Raw genomic sequence first — 7,825 nt, 5'->3', positions numbered from 1 at the left:
TGAGAGCTGACGTGCGACCAATGATGGGAATCCAAATTCGTCTGAATCTCTGACACACGATTTGCGACAAAAACTTTCCATCTACTTGGGTGGCTGTTGATCCATGCGAGAACTATTGTAGAGTCTGTCCATGCTCGTAGGTTAACTTTCTCAACACCTAAAACTTTGGCTGTATCTAGCATCAGACGCGTTAGTAGCACTGCTCCGCATAGCTCTAATCTTGGAATTGATACCTGCTTGACTGGTGCGACTCTTGTTTTAGCAGTTAACAGTGACACACGAACGTTCCCTTGGGAGTCAATCACACGGACATAAACCACCGCCGCGTATGCCTCTTTGGAGGCATCACAGAAGCCATGCAATTCGATTACGCAATTAACCTCAATGTGGACCCATCTTGGTATGTTAATTGACTCCAACAGTTTCAGCTCTTCTCGGTAAGTAAACCACTCATCCAATATATTTGTAGGTACAGCTTCATCCCATTCAATCCCTTCTAACCATAGCTTCTGAATTAGTAATTTTGACTTCATGATGCTGGGTCCTACCCAGCCCAATGGATCATAAAATCGTGAAATATCACTAATTATTTTCCTTTTAGTTACAGGTTGTTCCAGCGTCGGGAGTTTGACAGCGTAACGGAATGAATCTTCACTGCGGTCCCAGGTAAGTCCAACTATCTTCACTGTTTCATCTGACTTAATCTTCAATCCCTCTTGAACATCTTTCATCCCTGTTTCTCTTTTCATCTCTTCTATTAACTCATCGCAGTTACTCGTCCATTTCATTAACTCGAATCCTCCTTTTCCTAGTAATTCATTCATTTCCTTAAATATCTGGAATCCTTCTTCTTTAGTTTGACATCCCGTCAATAGGTCATCCATGTAAAAATCTCTTAAGACTCTCCCCGCTGCCATAGGATAACTCCCACCCTCATCAATAGCCACTTGTTGCAATGTCTTGACAGCCAAGTATGGCGCAGATGCAGTTCCAAACGTCACTCTTAGCATTCTATAATGCTTTATCTCAGTTTCAGGGTCATCTCTCCAGAGTACCCGTTGATAATCCACATCTGATTCCGAGATCTTCACTTGCCGATACATTTTGGCTATGTCAGACGTGAGACAGATTGGGTACGTACGCCATCGCATCACCAAGTGCCGTAGCTCCGACTGTAAGGTAGGTCCCACTAGAAGGTTATCATTTAGAGACATATTATTCTTACCCTTACAGGAGGCATCGTACACTACCCGTACCTTCGTCGTTTCCCTGTCTTCTCGTATGACTGCGTGATGGGGTAAGTATATCGCCAATGGATTGTCAACTTGATCATCAGGTACAAGTTCCATGTGATTCAGATCTATGTATTCTTGCATCACTTCAGAGTACTTCTCTCTCAAGGCTTCATTCTTCATGAATTTCCGTTCCAACGAAAGAAATCTCCTTTCAGATATCTCCCTGGAGTTGTCTACACAAGGAGGATCATTCTTCAAGGGAAGTCGAACTACATATCTCCCTTCCTCGTCTCTTGAAGTTGTCTTTGTGAATATCTCCTCACATCTTTTTTCTTCCTCTGTAAACATTTTCTCTCTTTTTATTTCAGGTTCCGCTTCCAGTTCCCAGAACTTCTTAAGGAGATCATTTTCATCGATCAGTGAATGCATTACTACCATATTCTTTGGCTGCTGCTGTGAATCCATAACCGTGCCCGAAATGATCCAGCCTAAAGCTGTAGATTGTGCAATCACTCCACCCTGGATACCCTTCCTTAATCCTTCTTGCAGAATCTGCCCATACACATCTGCACCTAACAAAATATCCACTTTGTTGGGCGTATGGTACTCAGGGTCAGCCAAGGTAAGTCCCGTTAAATCCAAACCTTCCAGGTCACCAACCTTTTTCGCTGGAAGAAAAGCTGTGATCTTTCTTAACACGTACGCCTTGACCTTGAACTTGATTTCAGGATTGACCCGTGACTGCAAGTTGATGTTAACCGTCGAGTTGATGATGACCTTTTTATCTCCTCCCAGACCAGATACAACGTTTTTCGTCTTTGTCTTCTTTAAACCCAAACCTTGTATCGTCGCTTCGGTCACAAATGACGCCTGCGATCCTTGATCGAGCAAAGCGCGTACCGTTCTCCGTGTTCCGTTATTAGCTTCAATATTTACCACAGCTGTAGCTAATAGTACCTGTTTTCCCGTTTTATCCGCCGAAAAACACGAAGTAATATTTCCTTTTGCACCTCCTGCTTCTTCAGTAGTAAGCGTACAACCGACTACTGCAGAAGACCCTTGCTCCTTATCCTCACTGGCCTCTGAAATAAATTTCCCATTAGAATGAAGCAGTGAGTGGTGCTTCCTTTTGCAGATCTGACACCTTGTTTTGATACGACAATACTTAGCTGGGTGACTTCTACCTAAGCAATTGAAACAAATATTATTGTCCTGCACGAAATCTCTACGTCTGTCAACTGTTTCTTTCGCAAAACCCGGGCAAAATGCAAGTGTGTGTGCTTCCTTACATAAAACACAACTATGGTTATTTACATGGAGGGCTTTCAACTTATTTGAATTTTGAGTCACGTTTTTCCTAGGTGTGTTGGATCCAGAAACCAAAAATTCGATTGCGCGGTATCTATTTGTCAAAAACTCCTGAAACATTGAATATGTTGGTAGCTGATCAGCCGAGCTATGACTATTCACGTAAAACTCCCAACTACGTTTGGTTTCTGTGTCCAATTTCTGACTCAAAATATGTACAACAATCACGTCCCAGCTCCCCACGTTGACACCAATGTTCAGTAAAGTGGACATACAATCATTCGTGGTGTCAATCAGTTCTTTCAGTATGGGTGCGGACTCATTAACCATGGTTTTCTGATTGAAAAATCTAATCAACGTTTGTTGGCATATGTACTTCTTATTATTGTATCGCTCCTCCAGTAATTCCCAACATCTGTCATAGTTACATTCTGCGATCGAAATGTGCTTCACAAGCTGTTCCGCTTCGCCTTTGAGATAACTTTTTAAGTAATGGAACTTTTGAACCTTTGTTAAGTCATCATTATGATGCACCAATGAAGTAAACAAATCAAAAAATGTTGGCCATTCCGAATATTTGCCTGTAAATAATGGTATTACAATTTTGGGCAAATTAAGATGACTCGGTTTCGAAACAACTTGAGAAGCACCATCTTGGGAACAGCAGGGATTCAAGTGCGAAGTAAATTTCAGTAAACTGGTTTTTAACTCACATTTATACCATGTATACATTTCTTCCATTTTATCATATAAATCATCTTTCACATAAGAGGAATCAGTTAATTCATCAGACCCTGCACCACGCATTAATTCCCGGTGGCCTGATGAGAATTCAGCCCATAACTGTTCCACCAACTCTATTATATTTTCTATGTATTCCTTTGAAATTTGATTTGCTGATAATTTATTGAAATTTACCTTATTTTTCTCAAGACGTTTATAAATGTCATACTGAAAGCGCATTACGTTTTCTATTTCAGTTTTGAATTCCCTGCGTTTCGCCATTTTACGAAATTTAAAAAACAATAAGCAATAAACAAAATAAATCTAAATTTAAAAATAAAGTCTTTAAAAAGTAAATCGCTTGTCAAAATTCGAAACACACTGACACTTGACACACACTGACAATTAAAATTTTACTTACAGTGACAACTTCACACGAATTATGCCGAATCGCTACGTAGAGATGACGAACCTCCTACTCCCTCTGGCAGGAGGGCTGCTCTGAGGGCGTTCCTCCGTCCTCTGGTCACCAAACCTGACGCGCCGACTTGTTGCGCTGTCTGAGGTCCTCCCGACCTCTGATGTGACCGGTCGTCCTCCTCCAGCTGCAGCCTCTGTAGTAGGGCTGCAGAACTCCCCTCTGTCCTCCCACGTTACTGAATCCTGACGCGCGCCGAGCAGCAAGCCAAGCGCCGTCTGAGGTCCTCTTCTGGGCCTCTGAGTTGAACGTGGGGTACTCCCGTTGCAGCCTCTGAGGGCTGCCCGAGGACCCTCCTCCGTCCTCCGATGGCACCGATCCTGACGTACGCTGGCTACGCTCAGCGCCGTCTGAAGTCCTCCTGCGGACCTCTGGGGTGCCCCACAGCAGCAGTCCACTGCTCGTGGAGGAGGAATCCACTCCTTCGGACGCTAGTACTTCCTCACTAGCATCCGGCTCGAAGGACCATGTTTAACCCTCCCGTAGTGAGAGGGTGGAATTCCCTCACCCTGAGCACTCCTAGCCGTTATCACTCCTATCACTCACTCCTACACTGACTAGGGGTACTACTAACTAGTGAATCAAACACCGTCTTGAGGTCAACTGAATTCAAATTTATTCTTTCCTCGGTTATATATAAAGGGCGGGCAAAAAATCTGGACACCGCGCGCTAATAATTTGCCTTAATCTAAGAGGTGCCATCTATTGGCCAAACTACGTGAACTACCTGTCATCTAGCGCGCGGTGACATCTATCGGTAAACCACAATACCTTAAACCGACGTCAACAAGTCCTAAGATATTGATAGGATTGCACATTATTTTGCTCAGCGCTGCGTCACTGCCAAGCCCGCGCTGCCAACTAACCCATATGCATTCACGCAGCGCAACGGCGAAGAGAGCCGGCTCTCTATTGGCGCTAGCTACGCACATAACTTGAAACTTAAGTTGAGCTTTCTATACAAGGTGTTACTCGTTGACCAGAGACATAAATAAGTATTTATTTCGGTAAAAGATTTGTATGATCCTGTAGATTGGCGAAGGAATTTCAAGGGGGACCTTGTGGCGATGACTAGTAGAGCTAACAGTTTCACGAACAAAACATTTCACAGGTTTTCTCGTGTTGTGCAGAGAGCACAAGTTTTTGATTTTGCAAAATTGGATCAATACTACACTGACTAGAAAACGAAAACTACCTTATACAACATAATATTAAAAATTAGAACGGTATCATGCTTTGCAATTTTAAGCTAGCAATTTTTAGTGTCGATTTCTAAACTAAAACTCTAGTATTGTCTAATTTATAAGCTTTTTTGTTTTCCAAGCAAATGAAAATAAATTAAACAAAAGTTATCAACATCTATTCTAATATTTATGCATGATAAACTTTATATCTATCTGTTATACTTGCCTAATAGTCATTTAATTGCCAAACGGATTTGTATCAACGACCAGTCTCATGCGGTTGGTTAAACCAATACACACGATTAATCTAAAGTCTAAAAAAGATCACGTTTGCAGTCAAATTATGTCGATTAGAAAAACCTGCCAATTACGAGTCACCTGTTATTCCGACATTTCAGTGCGAGTTGGGCGCGTGCCGCGATGCGCGGGCGCAGCGCGATAAAATGGCGCTCCGTGTTTTGAGCGATGAGGAAAAAGGTCACTTTAATTACTAGAGACGAGAAGACTGCTTGACGGGACTGACGTAGGGCGGGAAAGTGGATAGAAATGTCGTCGCTTACAGTGATTATTGTGAAAAAAAAAAGTATTTATTGCCTTAGAACCATTAAGCATAGGTACAGGAAGTTGAGTCTTACAGCTACATAAAGTACACTGAAGGCAGTTTGGCTCAGTCTACGTTGTAAGCAGTCCAGGTTGTGCCTGGTTTTCAGGCATCCCCAATTCTCTGATCTAATGTGATTAATCTAATCATTCTCACGCAAAACAGTTATATAAAAATGTTGTAAATCTAGGCTGTTTGGCTATGTATTGACTATCAGTAGTAGGTATGTTATGAGTTGATTGTTTTAAATATCTTTTTATAGCTACTTAACTTTTTACAAATTTTACATTAGACAAAAGAAAAACTTCAGTACAAAACCTATTTTCTAGCATAGCTACGACTTATCATTAAAATTTTCTGAATATTTTGCGACATGTTATGGGTATGCATAATATTTTTTTATTTGCATTACTCGTGTCAAGGTGTTCTTGGATATAATTAATTAATAAAATAATAATAATTAAAAATATTAAATTCAAATATTAATTCCGTAAAGTTGCTGACATTATTTGCATGAATAGAGCGTCATTTTACTGGCCCGGCGCGCGCCGGGTTAATCCCGGCGGTTTTTCCGGCGCGCGTTTTCCCCGCGCGTCCGCGGCGCTTGCGCAATCGGCCGGTGAACCCGCGTTGTGATAGGTCCTGAGAGTGGGTGTGCTTTCTTTGTACGCAACCTTATCAGCCGTTGCTTACGGCGATATGTGACTAAATAGGTTTTAACTTTACTGCTATTATAGAGCAGTAAAGTAAAGCTAAAGAGGCTGCTAGTAGCAAACAGCCTAACTGGATTTTAGTTTTTTTATTAGCCACATTTTTTGTTAGATGATGATGTTGGAGATTAAGAAAAATATTTTTTTTTTGGCTTTACAGTAGAACGCCGATTATCCGAACGCCGATTAACCGAATTGCCAATTATCCGAATCGGTCCTAAGCGTAATCTAAAAAATTAAAACCAAGTAATCTTTGTTTTGTTGTATTGTAACAAGATGGAACTCACAGGAGTCTAGATATTTTTCAACTGAGTGTTATTGTAGAACTCTAAACACATAGAATAAACTTTATTCTATGTGTGTCAGTTCGTTTTTAACACATTTTTTCTTTATTACCAGTCTATGACCGATTATCCGAATTTTCGATTATCCGAATCGACCCCGGTCCCAATTAATTCGGATAATCGGCGTTCTACTGTATTTGTTTCTCTTTAATACGAGGTTAAGTGGGAAAAGCGCTGATGTAAAGATAGATAAAGTGAATTTAAAAGCCTATGCACTAGTTTAAAAAGGCTTTTACCAGCTACTTGAAAACTTATACTGTCTTCATCGTTAATAACTTTTATAATTTGCCCATTATACGAGTATTTCAGCAAGGACGTTAGTTGTATAGTATCCCGCAAACTTGATCACTGTTTATTATGTGTAATTAAATTGACAATAGGTAGGGTATAGGTATAGTAAGTCGTCCATGACGTGTTGGAAAGATTGTAGAGTCAGCACGGGTTTTAATATCTGACTCAACATAATTGTATGGTATATGGTGCAATAAGAAACCTGTTAATTGAATGAATTCTTGTCACAAAACGATTTAAAAAAAATTACTAATGAAATAAGTAATATAATACTATACTACTTAACTAAACCTAAATTAAAAGAGAGTAATGCCCGTTTTCACCATCAATCCCTGATTTTTAAATGACCCCTATGAAAACAAAATTCCTGTTATTTATTACTATAGGGGTCACTAAAAAATTACGAATTCATGGTGAAAACGAGCATAATTCTATTAAATACCTAAGTATCGTTATCTTAAAATATAATGATATTTTATGCGAATTTTATATAAGTAATTAAAACACACTAGTTTAGGTAAATCCATAAAATGTAGTATAAAATTTCTATAAAGAGGCTGTGTTTTCCAAATTATTTATCGTGTGCCTCATAATTTGGATTTTAGAGATAAAAACGTTGAGGAAAATGTCACAACAGTCTCATGTGCACTATTAATTAAAGATATTTAATCACAAAGTTCTTTTAAAATTATAAATTGAGAAAAAATGCAGTAAAATTCATTTTTTTAAATAGGTAATTTGTTTTTGTGCACGATTCAATCATCTTCAAGGCAAGAGTGAATAGGCATCATCTAGACAAGTATGTTTTAGACTAGCTTCATATATCTAATTATAATAACATAATATGGTTGAAAATATCTATAAATAGCCACAAACAGAAGTAGTCATGACCGGTATACAGGGTGTTAGGTAAATGGGTATATGAGCCGACACTAGCCCATGTTAACATAT

This window comes from Ostrinia nubilalis, chromosome 9 (genome assembly GCF_963855985.1).
Source record: "Ostrinia nubilalis chromosome 9, ilOstNubi1.1, whole genome shotgun sequence".
In the NCBI taxonomy this organism is placed as follows: Eukaryota; Metazoa; Arthropoda; class Insecta; order Lepidoptera; family Crambidae; genus Ostrinia; species Ostrinia nubilalis.
The sequence above is the reverse complement of the archived record's forward strand: the minus strand, read 5'-3'. Positions refer to the sequence as shown.